The sequence below is a fragment of the Protopterus annectens genome, chromosome 6.part1 (genome assembly GCF_019279795.1).
Source record: "Protopterus annectens isolate FY-2018-M chromosome 6.part1, PAN1.0, whole genome shotgun sequence".
NCBI classification, from domain to species: Eukaryota; Metazoa; Chordata; order Ceratodontiformes; family Protopteridae; genus Protopterus; species Protopterus annectens.
Window position 1 is genome coordinate 167,497,365 of NC_056738.1, and position 20,471 is coordinate 167,517,835.

The window sequence follows — 20,471 nt, forward strand, 5'->3', positions numbered from 1 at the left end:
TGCATTTTTTAGAGGGGAATGGTTTGCAGCTCATTGGCCATTGGATTGGAAGGATGAGTGGAAAAGGGATGTTTACTTTTTGGAGTTAATGCCAATCTGGGTTGCATCAGTAGTTTGGCAAGAGCAATTGTGGGGAAAGAGGGTAATTTTTAATTTGGATAATATGGATGTGGTGCGAGTTTTGCAAGCAAAGACTGCAAGATCTGAATTGTTGGTTTTATATAAGCCAGTTTTGCAGAGGTTGTTAAGAAATTTTTCATTCACAGGTGTGCATGTGATAGGATTTTAGGAATGAGATTGCTTACAGTTTGTTGTGATTTTGGGTTTCCAGTTTCAAACAGTTGGCACTAAGGGTGGAGAAGGTGCCGATAGTGTTGCCAGATGAGGTGTGGCATCTTGGATTGATGTAACCAGGTGGTTAGTGTAGCAATCTTGGGCGGCATCTACCAGGAGAGTGCATGGTAAGGCACTACATGATTTTGACAAATTTATTTTGCAGTTGTCTGAGGATGAAGGGGTTTGGTAGGAGGAACTATTATTGTACTATTTGGCCGGGCTTGGGGGCAGTGTAAGGTAATGCAATTAGTTAAGGTGGACTTGGCAATGATTAGTATATTTGCACAGGTGGCTGGGCTGCATGATTTTACAAAGTCCTAGATGGTGGAGCATATGTTGAGAGGATGGGGTAGAGAGGCTGGAGTGAATACGGATATGTGTTGGCCATTGACAAGACAGATTTTGAAAGGTTTATTGAAGAGCTTAGCTTTAGTGGTGGGTGAGTCAGTGGATTATGTTTTTTGAGTTACTGAGTCTTTATGTATATATTTTCTGGCAATTCAAGTGTCAGAGATGTTAGGGTCATTAGTTTGTAGAGATGTTATAGTTTTTCCAGGGTCAGTAGACATTTGGTTATGTAGGTCTAAAACAAGATAGTTAGGGAAGGGCACGCAGATAGTTCTTAGGAAAGATAGGAGTGAGGGGCTTTGTCTGGTGGGTTGGGCTGCAGAATTGTTATGGACTCATGTGGGGAGCCCTCACAACTTGATTTTTCTGTTGAGAGGAGTTAAGATGGTAATGGGTAATCAGTTTGTACATGTAATAAGAAGAGTGCTGTGATGTATGGGGTTTCCAGGTAAGAGGCTCTCTATTCATTCTTTTCAAATTGGTTTGGCTTTGGATTTGGCAATGTAAGGCAGATCCACTAAGGTTATCTGCAGAGCAGGGAGGTGGTCTTCCAATACTATTTATCTTACATTAGGTAATGGATTCAATTTTTTAATTAATATGTGGGTTTTTTTTTTTTGATTTTTGTCTTTCAGGAAAGGAGATTGTCATCTTGGGCCATTCGTATATCAGTTGGCTGGTGAAGAGGGAAGCAGTTAGGATGGATGGAAATGACTTGAGTTTACATCAATTGGGGTGGATAGTTAGTTAGCAAGCGAGTGGAGGTCTTAGGTGGACGCAGTTTATTGATGAAACTGAAGTGATATAGTTATGGATGGGTCTTCCTCGGATATTGGTGATACATTTTGCTGGTAATTGGTAATGATTTGGGAATAATTTCTAGGAAGCAGTTGGTGGATAAGATAAGGGAGGATCTGTTTATGTTGCAGATGTTATATCCAGGCATGTGTATTGTATGTCTGGAGATAGTACCACATTTGCGTTGGAGGAATACTTCTAGTTTTAAGGCTTTGGAGCTCGCATGGAGGCTTATTAACTATAGGCTGGCATGACAGCCAGGGGCATTGGGTATCTATATGATAGACCACAGTGAGTTTCATGACAGGGACCCAGTTTGGTTTAAATCCTATGGGGTGCACTTGAATGAGTTTTGTTTACATTTGTTTAACACACATTTAAGTTTATTTTTAGAAGGTTTGGTGAAAGTTCTTTTGTAAGAGTGGAGGAATAGCCTGTGATCAGGCTGATTGGTAGAGAAGAGGGGCAGGCTTGTCCCTTTTCTGTTATCCTTCTTGGTGTTGGGTGTTGATGCAATGAGTTTTGTGGATGAAGTGAGCTGTAGGATGCTGCTTGATTGATAGGAATAAGTGAGGGGAGGTATGGATGTTGCATATTCAGACAAAGTAAGTGGGTACACTGCCCTGATGCATATCATAAAGAATTTCATGTAGCGGTTACAAGGTCATTCCTGTTACAATTAATATTTGAAATAATTTAATAAAGTTATGTGTGAAATTAATAAAGGTCATCAAATGTCATTTGGTGTCATCATGTATTATAAGAGGCTGGAACAAATGAGGTTTGGGAACAAACCAATTTGCTCAGGGGCATCTTTGGTGAGGGTTAGTGTGAGTTAGATATGGGTGGTGGGTGGGGTATTTGTTAAGGAAGGGGGTTAAGATTAAAGAAAAAATAGGTTTGAACATACTTTGAGAAGTGATGGGTTAATTTCTTAAGTGAAGTTTAGAGGAAGTGAGATTGATGTAGGGTAGGACTTAGGTTTTTATAGGACTGTAAATGGAAAGAGGAATCACATTTTGGCGTGGATTTGCAACCCGTCCTCCCTCCCCTTTTTTCTTTTAGTTAATTTGTTTGGTATGGTTATGAGGTGGGTATTGGATGGAGAAGAGGGACAGGCTTGTCCCTCTTCTGTTCCCCCTGTCGGTGTTGTGTGTTGATTCAATGAATTTTGGGGATGAAAGTGAGCTGCAGGATGTTGCTTGATTAATAAGAATAAGTAGATGGAGGTATGGATGCTGCTTATTTGGATAAGGTGAGTGGGTATGCTGCCCTGATGTATGTTATAAGGATTTTCATGTTGTGGTTACAAGGTCATTCCTGTTACAATTAGTATTTGAAATAATGTAATAAAGTTATTTGTGAAATTAATAAAGGTTGCCAAATGTCATTTGGTGTGATCATGTATTATTGACAGGGACCAGGACAATGGAAATTGCTTGTATACACATGATTTGATTTTCTGCTGCAAAATTATTTATATGGCAATAAGAGATAAGACACCACTAGTTTGTTTTATAGGTTTATGATACGTCAAATCCAGAGTTGTAAAAAATCTGTAACGTGTAAGCATACAGAACACTTGCAGCTCCTCAACACCTGCAGACAATAAGAAGACATTGTCAGTTTCAAAAAGATACATTTGTTACATCCTTTGCTTTCTACTGAACAAACAGGCTATTGCTTGGTGGTCAGCAAGCTTCCACAATAACTGCAGACAACAAAGTGACATTGTCAATTTTGAAAAGATACATTGCAACGTGTGGTTTTCCATAATGCAAACACGCTAAGCGGTGGTGCATAGTAGTCAGAACTCAAACACAGTAATGAGTGTAAAAATTGCACCTACTGCCTAACTCTACCTGTGACAACAGATGTAAGATAATGGCCATGATACTGGTGAGCCAGGGTTGTAATCCAGCAAACTCTGTAAGTTTTATTAATGTAGGTCCACTGTAATTTAGTTAAAAATTAACAATATAAAAATAATTATACATAAAAATAACTATGTATAGCAGGTGGATTGAACATACACATGATATCACATACATTATATGTGTAACTGTGGGTATCAGTACAATTATGGTTATACAATTAAAAATTCATTTCCTGGACTTTCATGTCACACACATACATGGTTAACCACTCAACCCACTGTTGCTGTATGAACTGTGTGGACATGGCAAGAGCTAGGAAGCAAGGTGCCCAATTTACGGCTCAAAGATGGGATGTAGAGGAGTCTAGAATATTCACTGGACTCCTTCTAAAGCACCACAGCTGTAGGTTTTTGCAAGGGAACTATACAGGGTCTCAGTATAAATCAGAGACTTGGAATAGTCTTGCCAAGGCTATCTCCAGTGCAACTGGCATTCCAGTTACTGGAGAGCAATGCGGACACCATTACAATGACCTGAAAAGGATGAGACGGGAACAACTTAACCAGTGGCTGGATGACTTTAGGACTGCTGACATCCCACAGTTGTGTAGATATACAGATAAATATGCTTTAAATTATACACAGAGCTGGAGCTAGCCAAGACTGGTACGCATAATGCTCTTCTCCTTTTTTCTCCTCTTTATTTTACAGCTGCCCAGGAAAGTTCAGTGAACAGGGAGGCCCTTGCTGAACACTTAGAAAGACTAAGAGAATAAAGGGGTATCTATGCAACACAAATTAATTATATTATTAAAAGTATTGCTCTTCTATACTATATTAGTAGCAAATTAAGCATGCATACTTTAACTGTAAAATCAAGCATACACGCTTCATTCTGTAGCTCAAAGTAATTGTAGGAGTTAGTACTAATAGTGTATTCAGATGATGTGGTTTCAAATCCCACAAGTAACAAATACATAGTAAAATAATAAAAAAAAATGTTAAATATTAATTTCAATAAAATTGTCATAAATTATTTTTTAAAAGCATATGTGCGATATGTGCATATTGCAAGGATTATTTGGAAAAATTATCAGTCCTGTTTTGTATTTTTAAACAAATATAATTTGTGTAAAAGTAAAAATGAATGATCTAAGACGTACCTCCCTGGACTACATGAAAAGAGACATTGAGGAGCTCTCTGATCATGTAGCCCAAGCTGGTATGACCCTGACCTTGAGTAGCATACTACCTTCACCTAGAATGATACCACAATACAAAGACAAAATGATCAATTTCAACAATTGGCTAAGCTTCTGGTGTCATTCTAAGGGGATCCAGTGTCTGTCTGCCTGGGATGACACGATAGACAAGCCTCGCTGTTTTGCCAGAGATGGGTTGCACCTGTCACCCCTAGGTTTTTGAGTACTGGCCAAGGCTCTTGCCATCCCCATGGTGCCTTTTTTAGGCAAGGCTCAAAGGACAAACCAACCACCGTAACCAGCACAGGTAACCAAAAACTATGGGTAATGCTACTCAACGCCAGAAGTCTCAACCTCAAAATGCACACACTCAAGGTTCTCCTCAGCATGGAGAAAATCGATGTTTGTGCAGCGATGGAAACCTGGTTCATGGCTCAAGAGAGCACCCCAGCACTGCCAGGTTACAATTCATATCATACCTTTCGGCCTCAGTTACCAGATCGCAGTACAAAGGGTGGAGGTGTATCCATATTCATCAAGGATACCCATATCTCCAGGTTAGTAGCACAGCATGATGCCCTAGAGATCATCCATGCGCAACTATCAGCAGGCAAAACCACATTTCAAGTCATAGCCGGTTATAGATCGCCCACCATGTCACAAGATGCTCACTCTGCATTCCTTGAGACATTGGAAAATATAAAGGTCCTACCCAACACCATAATCTTGGGTGATTTCAACTACCCTGGTATAGACTGGGCGAACTACCAATGTTCCAACTCCTATGCTCAGCGATTCATAGGATTTATAAATTCAAATGCCCTTGAACAACTAGTATGTTCCCCCACTAGAGGGGACAACATATTGGATTTAATCATCACAAATATGGGCACCCATTGTACCACACCCATTATCACCCCCTCCTTGGTCAGATCCTACCACAAACTGATAACCCTGGACATCCTCACCCCTCCACCTCCCCCAGTCAAAGAAACCATAGTCAAAAACCTCTCTAAAGCAAACTTCAAACTACTTGCATCCGAAGTGGAAAGCTTCACTATTCCCTTACAGAAGGATAATGATATCCAGGATGCGGAATCCTACACCAAGACACTCTATATGCATCTTCAGGATTGCATGGACCGTGCTATCCCAAATAAAACCAAGACTCCTTCCTCAGGCAAGAAGAAACCAGTCTGGTGGACCCCAGCCATAAGCAAACTTTACAATAAAAGGTGGAGACTTATACAAAAAAAGGCCAAATCTCAAGTAGAAAAATCATCCCTGATCAGCATTAGTAAGAAATTGAGGGCCCTCATCAAGTCAACTAAAGCTAATTTTGAAAAGAAAGTTGCCAAGGATGCCAAGGATAACCATAAGGCCTTCTATGGCTACGTCAAAAACCTAAATGGCAACGCTCAGGTCTGTTCTGAGCTAGTACAAAATGGAACAAAATATACTGACCCTTCTGACATTGCCAACATCTTGGCTGACAGGTTCAGTGCAAATCCCCCCCTCACCACCTACAGGGCCTATTACCATTCTAGGGGATTGTGTAAGTCCAATTATTACTGATACGTTGGTTAACAAGGCTCTGTCTAAAGCTAAAAACACTGCCTCCATGGGACCAGATGGTGTCCCAGGCTGTGTCATACGCGAGCTCCAAAAGGAATTAACCCCGCATCTTAATACCCTGTTCAGCCTCAGCCTCTCCACAGGATATCTGCCCATAGAATGGCGCACGGCAATGGTGGTCCTGCTACACAAGGGTGGGGCCACAACTGACCCTGGAAACTACCAACCAATAAGCCTGACCAGTCTGATCTGTAAGGCTATGGAGCGAATCATTATGGAACTCATAAATGGAGAGATTGGGAACCTCCAGTCGCTGGACCCCACACAGTTCAGCTTCGTCAATGGCAGATCATGCCTCCTGAACCTGGTGGATTTCTTTGAGACAGTTACTCAGGCTATAGATAAGGGAAAGGAGGTACACACGGCTTACCTTGACCTTGCTAAAGCATTTGACACCATTCCCCATTCAGGTATTATTGATAAGCTCACCAGCCTGGGCATAAACCCTTATGTCACAAGATGGATCGCAAACTGGCTCTTAGACAGATCCCATAAAGGAAGAGTAGCGGGATCTATGTCCTAATCCAGACCAGTAATGAGTGGTGTGCCTCAGGACTCTGTCCTGGGGCCCCTCCTGTTTGGCATATACGTCTCAGAGGTACAGGCAAGCACGGAAGGGCTGTGGCTGACTAAGTTTGCGGACGACTGCAAACTGGGTGCTATAATAGAGTCTCCGGCCGACATGGAGATGCTCCAGAAGGGCCTAAATGAGACTGATGCATGATGTCAAAGCCATGGTCTCAAGCTAAATGCAAAAAAATGCGTAGTAATCCCCTTTGGAAAAAACAGAGTACCCGCAAACTACAACATAGGAGGTAATCCCCAGAAATCTGAAGAAGAAATAAGGGATCTAGGGACCCAAGTAGATAGTCAGCTTTCCTTTGATAATCATGCTGCCAAAGTGGTTAGAAAATCCTTCCATGTGACCCATCTGATCACGAAAGGGTTCGCATCAAGATCTAAGGATGTAATGGTGCCCCTCTACTCTTCCCTCATCAGACCCATTATTGAGTACAATGCACCAATTGGAATGTACCTGGCTAGACATCTCCAGCAGCTGGAGAGACCACAAAGGTACCTAACCAAGAGGATTACTGGCCTCAAACAGTTGCCCTATGCAGCACGATTGAAAAAGTTAAGACTGTTCTCTGTTGCATACTGCTTTCTCAGAGGCGATCTCTGTCTAACTTACAGAGCCGTGTCCAACCCAGAATTGTTGAACATGCTCCATCTTAGCAAAACCAAATCTACTCGAGCTACACGCTCTAGAGATATCAATCTCAACACAACAACGAATAGAACATGCTGGAGGGATAGATTCCCTTCGCAGAGACTTCCCTTACTATGGAACAGGGTCCTGATCTACATAAGACAGAGCCCCTCACTATCACTCTTCAAGAGGAACCCTGATGAGTTGATGGGTAACAGAAAGTTCACACCGGGGATCACACCAACAGCACTACTAGATAGGGGCCAAGGGTACTAGCTGCTAGTACAAGGGTCTAGGGAACTACTAAAGGGGCGGTGAATACCGCACAACATGGCTGGACTAATATATGCCTTCGGGCAGATAGCCCAGTACCAACCTATGAACCTATATTTGCATTGTAATAATTTATCTTATGTGACATATGATGGTTCTAATTATCGTTTTATTTATCCCTTACCCTGCCCTTTATCTATCTTTTTTTTATTTTTATATGTATGATCACAACATTCTGATATTATAATTGCACTATGAAAAGAGATGATTGGCATGTATTACTATGTTTACTGCACATTTACTCTTCATCACTTAATAATCCATGCAAAAACACAACCAAAGGAAAGACACTTGTTAGTGACTGAACACATATTTACTCAGACTCATGTGTGCTCTGCACCAATACACTTGAAAAGAGTCTGTAGCACTTTGTCAAACTGTTATTTTCTCAAATAGCTAATCATCTAACCCTAATTGTTGAAGTTCCTATTCAGCAAATGACCTAAACATTGAATTTAAATTCAATGATTTTTTTACTTGGCCAACACTGTGAACATTAAATATGCTGTCAAACTAAACTATAGATAATAAAGTCCAATAAAACTGATCTGCACAGATATTTTTTCTTCATTTTTGCAGGGGACCAAGTGCCCCTGCACCCCTCTTGTTGGAGCCTATGACCACACACCACCCACAAATTAAATATACCAACTCCAAAATCACACTACATTGAGAAAAAGGGTAAACTAAGAAAAATAAATGTAGTTTATAAATAAATATCACCGTTTATGTTAATTTAAAGAAAGCTTTCATTATTTACCTTTCAGTTTTAATGATACATTTTTACAACTCCTAAACATCTGCATAAGAATTCTTTACTCAGTGATGTCATACTCAATGTTTTTTCTGGATGCCCAACTAAAACAATTCAATGAGTTTAAATTCTATGTTTAGGTTGTTCACTGCATAGGAACTTTGACAATTATGGTTCAATGATTAGTTATCCGATAAAATAACAGTTTGACAAAGTGATATAGGTCCACTTGAAAATGGATGTGTTAATAGTAGTTCTCTAATGTCAACTACACTACAAAGATAATTTGTACAACTGCATTGTTTCATCATCTAAAGCTTTATACTGACAACAGGCACTGAGATTGTCTTATACATGTCTCAGTGTGGACATGAATTAATCACAAATATGATCACACGTACATCTACAGCTGCATCCATGCTGATCACAAAGCATGTGTGATTGTGTGTGCGTGTGTGTGTGTGTGTGTGTGTGTGTGTGTGTGTGTGTGTGTGTGTGTGTGTGTGTGTGTGTCTGTATGTACAGAACATATTGATAAACAGGTGCATATATCTTACTTCTGCAACATGCATTCCTGACAGCGTATTGCAGCTAGTTTGAGAAGCTGTTTTAAAGTGTAACTCCACATTGAAATCACAACAGAAAATACAAATCCTGCACTTTGCACACCACTCATAACAAGGTATGTTATCTACATCATATAATGATGATGTCATCATCTCTAAAGATAAGTATGACAAGGCAAAAACATACTTCAAGGATGGCACACTTATTAACTACTGTGTTCTGCAGATAAGAACAAAATAGTTAGGTGTGGGTTAACTTACCACAACATCCACATTATGTGTGTGCCTATGTGTACATGTAAGTGTGTGTGCATAGTCAGAAGAGCATGAGTCTTTATCATACTGTCATAAATCCAGTCCCATGGAGAACAAATATTTTGACAGTTGTACATGCCTACACATCTATTTCATACAAGCCTGTCAACATCTTTTCCCAAACATACAGTGATGATGTCATCAGCTATAAATTGCCTAGCAATGGTGTAAACATCAGACTTCTGTCATGGTGTTTGCATTAAGTGCTATGTTCTGTAGCTTATGTAACCTAATTAGGTAGGGGCTCTAATCTCACTACAGTCAACTTGTGTGTGCGCATAGTCAAAAGAGCATGTGTCTGTATCTTCCTGTCAGTAATTCACTCCCATGTAGAACAGACACTTTGACAGTTGTACATGTCTACATACCCATTTCATACAGGCCTCCAACATCTTCTCCCAAACATACAATGTTGATCTCATCCACTACAAACTGTCCAGGAACAGTGCAAAAGTCAGACTTGTGCCATGGTGCTTGTGTTAAGTACTGTGTTCTGTAGCTTCTGTAAATAATTAGGTAGGGGTTCTAATCTCATACTGCAGTCAATTTGTGTCTGTGATTAGTCAGAAGACCATGAGTCTTACCTCTCCTACTGTCAGCAATTCAATCCCATGGAGAACAAATATTTTGACAGTTGTACATGGCTACACGTCCATTTCATACAGGCCTCCCAACATCTTCTCCCAAAAAAATAATCAAGATATCATCTGCTCTAAATTGTCCAGGAACAGTGTAAAAGTTAGATTTGTGCAGTGGTGCCTACATTAAGTACTGTTTTCTCTAGCTTGTGTAACTAGTCAAGTAGTCCCAACATCTTCTCCCAAACATACAATGTTGATCTCATTCACTACAAACTGTCCAGGAACAGTGCAAAAGTCAGACTTGTGCCATGGTGCTTGTGTTATGTACTGTGTTCTGTAGCTTACATAACTAATTAGGTAGGGATTCTAATCTCACTGCAGTCAACTGGTGTGTTTGTGTTAAGTTAGTTCACATTCTATATTACATTTTAGAACACCATGTGAGATACTTCAGACACTGCAGATGTCATCCTCTATAAAATGTTGTCTGACACTAAGAAAATCAAACTTGTACTTTGGTGCTTGCTTTAGGTGCTGTGATTTGTAGAGAATTAAGTAGGAGTTCTAATTTCAATACAGTCAAATTGTGATTGTGTGTTTTCCTTCAATAATCCATCTGGTGACAATTTTAGAATGGATTCAAACACTCCTCTGAACATCTTCTTATTAACATACACTGATGATGTCATCCTCTCTAAAGTGCACTCTAATACTGTTTAAATCAAACTTGTGCTGTGGTACTAAGGTTAGGTACTGTGTTCTCCAGCTTCTGTAACTAGGTAGTTAGGGTTTCTAATTTCACAGCAGGTAACTTGAGTTTGTATTCATTCCAATACTATTTTAGAGACAATTATACACCAATATGTGACTCCACATCTATGTCAGACACTCCTCTCAACATTTTTTTCTCAGCATACAATGATGCGATCTTACTCTATAAAGTGCAACATGACACTGTTAAAGTCAGACATATGTCGTGGTGCTAGTGATACATTGTATGAAATCCAGTTTCTATACAGACACAGGTACAATGTTCAAACCAGACCCAGTCTACTGCTGTGTGTGTCGCTGATGTTATGTTATGGGAAATGCGTGATCCACTTAGGAGAATCTTTAACATAGCCACATGACTCCAACATCCCCTTTTTCCCTCTGGCCACATGACATCCTGCCGGCAGAGGACTGGAGGATGGCCTCATCTCAAAGATGCGTATACACAATGTGAAGCAGAGTCCTTACATGAGGCTCTGCAAGCCATCTCCAGACCAGTGGGGATGTGTGATTGCTAATTCTGTCATGGTGTGGTGCACATGTCACATATGGAACAAGGCAGTATGTAGTGCAATCAAATACACACATTCACACATAACCTTACTATCTTTAAATGGTGTAATAATGTTTACGAGTTTATGTGATGTTGGCCGTTAGCCTATTAATGTCCTATGACACTGTGAGCATGTGATATGTCAATGTTGCTGTCATCCACATGTGCTATGTTGAGGTGTGGCTATATGATAGCTCTGCAAGAGGGTATTTCAATCTGTGACATGAGGTAATGTATCAATGGCCAGTGCTGCCATTTGATTACATGTTCCTTCCATAACAACTGTAGTAATATGCCTCATGAGAACTGTTGACATGGGATGATACTATGCTATATACTGTTGTCTTGGTAAAGCATGTGTTTTATAGTGCAGCATATCAACATTCTACTCAGTTCCCATTCAACCATCACAGTGACACTTGCAGTATAGCACATATGTGCATGTATATACCTACCATTCTTAAATGCTCTGTGACATACATCAATATAAAGTCATACTGATTACTTGGGCACTTAACTCTTGTGTCATCCACATGTCCTAATGCTGTGATATACACAAATATATCACACATTTTGATTCAATTTCAACCTTATGGAATTAACTGTTTGTGCAATTGTGTTGCTATTCCCAAGGATTATTGAGGTGTTCCCCAGCAGCATTGTGTGACTAACAGCATTTGTGTCAGTAACTGTTATGCATGACCCACATCCAACTCATTTATAATGTGTCTATATATAGTATCATGCTGCTCATGCGCAGCTTTCCAATGAAAATCTCATAGGCATATGTTGCGCAATTGATGTAACTACACGACTATGCTAAAGTTGTATGACTGTGTGAACAGTACCACTGTATTGCATGTGATGCATAAACAAGGTTTTATTTGGAGGTGTTGACACAAATCATTTTTTAAATAAGTGTAACATGTTAAGGGGAATACACAAATAAGTGCAGTTTTTTGTGGATGCTACCACCAATACTCAACCAGAGAACATAGACAATCTGCTAGCTGAGAATTTGTCTCAAATGGCACCCCCTGTTCCTGCTGGCCATCAGCCAAAGTTCATGCAAACATTACTCAGTTTATTTTCTTCGGAGAGCAGCTCATCTGTGCTCTCTCTAATGCTAAAAACACAGAATGAATGGACCCTGGCAACATCCCATGTTGCCCATGCAACAACCTAAAACCTGAGGTATCAGACACACTTAGTTCCCTACTTAAATACAGCCTATAGACAACCTATGTCCTTGCAGAAGGGTGTACAGCAACAGTCATCCATCTGAACAAGGGGGGACCATCACCTGAAGCAAGGAATTATAGACTGATAATCCTGACTCTTCTCATCTGTGAAGCAGACCAAAGACTCATCGTGGACCTTATCAACAAGGACACAGTTAATCTCCCAACTGTGTACCCAACCCATTTTTGATTCATTAAGGCTACATCATGTCTGTTAGACCTGGTTGATGTCCTAAGGAAGGTCACCAAGGGCATGCATGAGGAAAAGACTGTCATCCCACATAACTTGACCTGGTCAAGGTATTTGACACAAATACACACTCATGTATTACAGAGAAACTGTCTCAAGTGGGCATAAACACCTACATCTCTAAGTGGGTAGATAAATAGATCACAGTCAGGACACAGTAATGTCAAATTGTGTAAAGTCACCTTTAGCAAGACTCCAGCGACCAGGTCCTTACCTCAGGGTTCTATTCTATGCCCTTTCCTGTTTAGTATTTAAGTCTGAGAAGTCAAGACAAACTTAAATATCCTTTGTCTAACCATCTTTGTGGACAACTGCAAATTGTGGACAATTATTGAATCCTAGAATGCTATTGATATATTGCAGAAAGTATTAACACACAAATGATTCCTGCCAGAGCCATGGAGACACACTAGATGAACAAAAAGTATAATAGTCCCTTTTTGAAAGCAAATACACTAGCTAATTACAATATAGACAGAAAACCCCTATAAGCAGACCAAGTGGCACATTACCTGGGTACTCAGGTAGATAGTCAGTGGAACCTACACTAGCATGTGACCACAGTAGTGACAAATCCCTTCTATGTAGCACAAATACTGAACATGGGCAGGTTATCCACATCAAAGGACATTATAATATCATTGTTCTCAGCTCTCATCACACCAGTGATTGAATACAATGCACACTTTTGCATGTACCTCACCACAGATCTACATTGGAAGCTCACACTTTCAAAACTTCAAACATCATATGTTTCAGACCATAACATCAAAGTTTTGAAAGTTCAAAACTTCAATAAAAAAATAAATAAAAACATTTTTTTTACATTTATGCAGGGGGACAAGCCCCTCTGCACCCCCACAGCCCCTGCTAATTAAATATACCAACCCTGAGATCAAACTACAGTGAAGAGAATGGTAAATTTCCCATTCTGAGCTGTACAACAATCTCAATTTAAGTTGACAGTGCAGTCTTTCCTTTAAGGTGTTCTACAAGATGCATATGTGATATAGCTTCCTATGATGTACACAGTAAGGACACAGCTCATTGATAACAGTGATGGCATGGGTTACATTCTTGCAAGTGAGGATTGTGGCATATATGTGTCATGCAAACCTCCCAACAAGCCAGGGTCCCTTGTAATTTGAACTACATGTGTAATAGTGTCCATTTTAACACCTCCCAAAAGTGGTCATCTTTGAGGAAGGTGTGCTTGATTCCCCTTATATATTACTGACAAATTATTGCAGTTGTGCAACTATGAAGATGCAGAACATGTGTAATAACTCACAATCACATATTTTATGTCAATGTCATAGATTAATGGTGATATTATGTTGATATTGTCTATGATTGCGAGTGCTTCTGTCTACTTGTCCATGATCCTATTGCTATGTGTCCCAATTAGTTGAGACCTATGCTGACATTACATTCACATTAGAGCAACTCATTTTGCACATCTTTGCAATATGCACATACCCCCTATTGTATATCATCCTTACTAAATGTCCTCTCCAGTGATCATGTCAGGGTGTTTATATCACAACCAAACATCTCCAATGCTATGTCACCTTGTGTGAAAGTCACATAATGTACAATAGCTGTGGGATGATATGAATATACCCACATAGGGAAGGTTTATTATGTACATATGTGATTACTGTTCATGCTAAAACTGTCTTGGCTTTGGGGTATAAGTACATTGACATGCCTACTCTGGTGTACATTACCATGTTTCACTTGTCCTCTTCCCCTTTCTTCATTCCTACTATTCATGTCTGTGGCCCAATTCAATACACACACTTCCCCAGAGAACTGTGTTTATAATGCAGTTGATGTACAATTGATGATCACCACAAAACATTTATTTCAGTATGCCAAAAACATGTTGAAGTATACATTGTACTAAGTACACATTTCTATAATGTGTTAATACTGCAGTCATTGCCATAATTTTTGCCCTGGCGGTCATTATGGCTGTGAGCAACCTTGCAGAACAAGTTTGCCTGTAAATCTGCATGTCTAAATGTGTTTGTGCTGCTTTACATGGTTTCCTGGCCAGCAACACTGTAGCTGGCCACAAAACCTCACTTGTATCCATGTAAGTGGGAACAGCGGCAAGCTTATGCAATTAACACTGCTGCTCATCCCACAAAAATGTAACCTCGATGTAGGCTTAGCACAAAGACTACACAGAGTTTATTGAATCCCCAGGATCATCTCTTTATGACTACATTTATTCCACATTTATGAAACCTGATCTTTTGATATAATGCCTTTATTTTCATCCTTTTTTATTCATATTTACATGAACAGAAATTGCACAGGATATATTTTCTGTTAGCAGTGCTGCAAGGGTTACAATATACCTATCAATGTATGTTTGTCTTGATTTAGTAGTTTGTAGCTTGGCAGCATACTCATAGCCACAATTAATCTCTAGGCGGGTAATATAGGTCATGCACAGGATTTCTGCAACTGTGTTTATACAGGACACTACATTTGGCAGACATTCTGCCCAATTTTACCAAACATGCATATACTATGTCAATTATGCATAATTTGTCAAAGCATGTTTCAAACACAACCTTCATTGATTCCAGGCAGCTGGGCATACCATAGCCATTATATCTGCTCTTATGTTTTTGCTGTTTCTTTGAACACTGGAAAGATGCATCATGGTATCATGAGTGGAGAAGAGAGCATATCCATAGGTTTCATGGTTACAAAACTAAAACAACATGACTGTACTAGTGCATACTGCTTTGCATCTGAGCATGTTGCATATCTTGATGCTGTTCTGTAACAGCTGATGATAGGATGCACACCAAAGGATACAAGCACCAGCACTGTTCACGGTGTTCTACCTGTATTGTCATCACCCCAACCATGATAACTACCTCTGCCTGTATTTTCTCTGCCAGTTCCATTGCCCTGGGTAGAATTTAGGGTACAACCTGAATGTGAAAGTTGCCTGCTGAATGAGCTTTCATTACAACAACATCCAGGACCATGAACATGTGGTTTACCATGTCTGAATGTAGACCCCTCAACCACTGACAATGCAGTGGAAGTAGAGCCACTACAAGATAGGGATCTTGCATGGTCACATTGGCTAACAAATCATGACGTATCGGCTCTTCGGCCATGTGGATGCTGGCCTTTTCCCAGCAGATGTTCCATTATAGACACTACCTTTTTCCAGTGTGTCATTCATCCTATTCATGGAGTCCTCCACATAGTTTAGGCAGTCTGACAAGTCAGAATGCACAACACATACTACTTGGACTATCTCTCTTGAAGCCCTGGTGGAATGTCCTGTGCCTCCATGATGGCCCTACACATACTTTGTGTGGCCCCTACTGATGCACCAACATGAAATAAGGCAGAAAGCAGGCCTCCTCCAAGCACCTCCACAAACACTGCTGTGTGGTACTTCACTCTAACAATGGCTACAGGGACACTCATTCAGCTCTGCAGCTGGATTAACTACACTACCCTGATCAACTATGTCAGCCTCAACCTTCCTATACCTGAGGGCTCCATGTCATGGGTATGGATAGGTATACTGACTGTGTCTGAAGTATGGGCAGAAGATGTTGGAGCTAGAACCTCAGTGTCAGACTGACCCTCTGCACCCCCAGACTGTGCTACTTCATCATCACCATCATCAATAGAGGCTACCAATACTCTGCCATCAGATGATAGGAGTTACACAGTGCTAGTGGCAGGATTACCTATGATAAGAAGTAATTAAAGTAACAAAAAGAGAAATAGAATAAAAATGATCATGTTGTATAATATGTAATTTAAGCACTACTTGATGTAAGTGCAAGTAAAAAGAGACTTTCATATATACATAAATCTAGTTTATGTACAGTGACAAGGGGGAAAATTGCCTACCATGTGTAGGCAGTCATGTAAAATCTCTCAGATGTGCCCATACAAGAGAAATAGAGATGAGAGACGAATGACAAGTATCACAATGTAAATGATGCAATAGCCACAAAACAATCCACTTTACAACTGTTCAATAAGAAATATCCTATCCATTATCCTCCTCCACCAACCTCTCTCTCTCAGTCTTAGTCTGTCTTCTCCCTGCCCCTCTTGCTTGCTCTATCTGTATAGAGAAATATAGCATATAAAAGTACATACAAGAGAAATTATTTATTTTATGCCATACCTGGACATTCAGCAGTAGACACACTTTGGTTATCCTCCACTTCAGCATCACTTATGTACTCTATGGGAATTTCCTGAAGAGCTGTCTGGATCTCTGACAGTGGACTGAAAATTCTCTGTCTCATTGGTGTTCTGGTAGCAGAACCTCCACCAGTAGACATTCATTCTCGGGCAATTGCAGATGCTCTATGTTTCACATGTTTTATTGTGACACTGGCACAATGTCTACTTTTTGGTAGTCACACCCATGTCCTGCAACAGCACTGACATTGCTGACCACCTGCTCCCAGATACAGTTACAGGAGTACTTGTCAGCTGTTCTTCCACTCTCTAACAAGAATGAACTATGTATCTGTGGTGCCTGTATGATGACTTCATTCTCTGTATCTGTATATGGCAGTTTATAGGCACCAGATGTCTTGGGCATCATAGTCCTGTAGAAGATTTAGCATAAAAGGAAGCAAAGCATGTGAGTGCTAACAACAATAAATATGCATGAATTGATTTAGACATCATGTACAAAATGTAAGGCACTGTATGTACACACAAAGGTAATACAAAATGTAACTCCCACACAAAGAAAAGCAAATTACAATCAGTGATAAAAGTCCATAAGGATGATAGAAATGTGTAACTGCATACCACATAGCAGTATCAAAAACATTTATTCTTAATTATTAATGAATAAAGTTATTTGAATCTCCACTCATGTTGGTGGTATGTATATTACAGGCGTAACATATTTGTTTGGACTACAAATGTAACCTCCCTGACATTGATAATGATATATAACACATTTTTGGAACAGGTGTTCAGTTTCTCAACTAAATGCTTCTATAATGACAGGTAGCATGCACTTTAAAAATGTTTTAATTAAAAGAAAAAAATGATATACATGGCTATGGCAGCAGTAATGGACAAGCAATGCAGACAGCAAGCAATTGTATTGCAAAATTCAATACATCAGTATTGTAAAACAAATCCCTTTGTAAGAAAGAGCAACATATTTTTACAGAAAAATCAGTTCTGAAAGCAGACAAATATATTGCAAGGCAAATAGCAATGTAAAAAGTGTGGTATCCAGTCTTTCCTACACTGATACAAGTATCTTATTGAATACTCTCATTTGCACTAAGTTCTGGTAAGATAAACATAGAGTAAGGACATACACAATTCCATGCACATGCCCTAACAGTACAACATTTTGCACTGAAAAGTGTTATATGCTTAGGGCTTGCAGGTGTGAATGATTAACGTAACTGCAGGAATAATTAAATGTTTTACAGTCCTGCTACTTTGATATAGATTTACTAAGGTTGTGCCAGGAAGACTAAACTTAAAATATTATGGGCTTATATTGACTGACCTAAGGGAGAATCCCTTTATAACATTTGTATTATTAAAAGCTTATGATACAACTGTGCCTCTTAGAAATAAGTTATCTAAAATTCATATAATTCATATAGAGTACATGCAAGTAATTTTCTCTTCTTCATAAACATGACTGTTGACAGTAGCAAATAGTGAAATGAGTCTCAAATGTGTCATGTTAATGCCATGGTATCATGGTTCCAATCTAGATGTGATGTTTCTGTGTAATTAGTAATGTGCATATTTTCAGTTTATTAGACAACAAAAGTTGGGAGAACATCATAAAGATATACTAAAACAAATTGGCTTCTTTCTCTGCACACTGCTTGATATTGCACAATGGGGACTGTCAGCAGTCACCAACAGTAAACAATGGTTCATCTCCCAAGGCAAAAAATGAAAAATTTTATTTGGTCTGTCTTTTGTAGTCCAAACAAGCCTGACACCAGTGCATGGCTGTCAGCACTCTAGATAGTACTAAGTGAAGAACATGCACCTGTTCTCTTGCACAATGTGCAAGTGTTTCGACAATAAAGAAAGGTAATTCAGGGTTTGAATCCAGTTTACATATATTTTATGAGGGAGGGTCAGAAAAATATTGATGCACATTTTGGTATATGAATGTGATGTTGGAAATTTAACTATTCTTAGTATTATTAACGTGATATACATAAGGTGAAATATGATTTTTTTTACATTGTGATAACACAAAAGCAGTAACATGATGTGGAAAAGGGTATTAGTTAAGATAGATTACATCAACAAATCTCCTAAGTAGTAATCCTGACAGACAAAATTTTCCTTTTAAATGATGTCAGTATTAACTGCATATGCTGTGTCAAAAATATATAGTGTCAGCTGTTATCTGCCCCTTAGACATTACTTGGCATTAACTAAACGCCGGATAAAGTGTGACTGAAATTCAAGTTCTGATGTGGCAATGAATTGTGAAAAGGATGAATGTATCAGTTTAATGCCCTGCATGTTCTAGTCATTGCTAGATATACCCTTTGATTGCTTTAATTTTCCTTTCAATTGTTTTCTTTTTTTTGGCATTTGCATTTTTGTGCTACATAGGAGTGTGTAAATTATAGTTCACAACTAAAGACAAAACTGAAAAAAATTAACCTGGAATGCATTCTGTAGCACAAACAAGCCTGGTGCCAGTATGCAGCTGACAGCACTATGGATAGCACTGTCTGAAGAAAATGTGCTTATTAGCCACCTGTGTCTGTGGCACAAGGTGTAAGTACAGTGAGTGTAGAGAAAGAAGACAGGTAATGCATGGTTTGAATCTAGTTTACAGATTCTTTTACTGAGGGATCAGAAGGAGAGTTGTCACAAACTTTTGATTAGGACTGTAACACTATGTTCAAATAAGTATCATAAAATTGATTGTTGTTAAAAATGTATCCTTAATGCTTGCTAAATGAGGTAATATAATGTCAGTAAAGTATGATGTGTGATAGATATGTGGTCTGTGCAGCTAAGAACCTGCATAATCCATATAATGCAAGTGTTTTGAGAAAAGTGTAAATTGACAAAAGTATGACTAATGACACATAAAACCTTATGATACCACATCTCTGTTCTATGTGGTCAAAATGTGTGAACATCGGGCAAATCATTGAAGACTGGAGTCATTGAGTAATACTATACATTTATTTGCAAATTTATAGAGGTCAGAAAATGAATGCTATCAGAATCTTATTATCCTAACTAGGTTCCAATTTTAAAAAGACAGTATTTACAATTTGTCCATAATTTCTGGCTTTTGTCACCCAATATATTAAAGTTTGTTAACCAATATTTTTTTACTTTGAATGTACAGAGCCTCACATAAATTTCATGTCATACAAACCCATACACTTGCATTACATTTGCAATGTGCCTGAAATAAATGGACATCCATTTCATATGAGGGCTGTGTCATTATACACCTGTATCACACATCTAATGAGTAAATTGCTACAACTATCATGACAAATAAATCATAGCACATGAAACATTAACAACACATAGCTGTTCTGTATTTCATAATATTCTTAATGGTCTGTATGTTTAATACTCTGTATATGCACAGAGGTTGCCATGGGGAACACAGACAACTGCTAATTGCAGATCTAAGTTCAGCACCTCAATACTT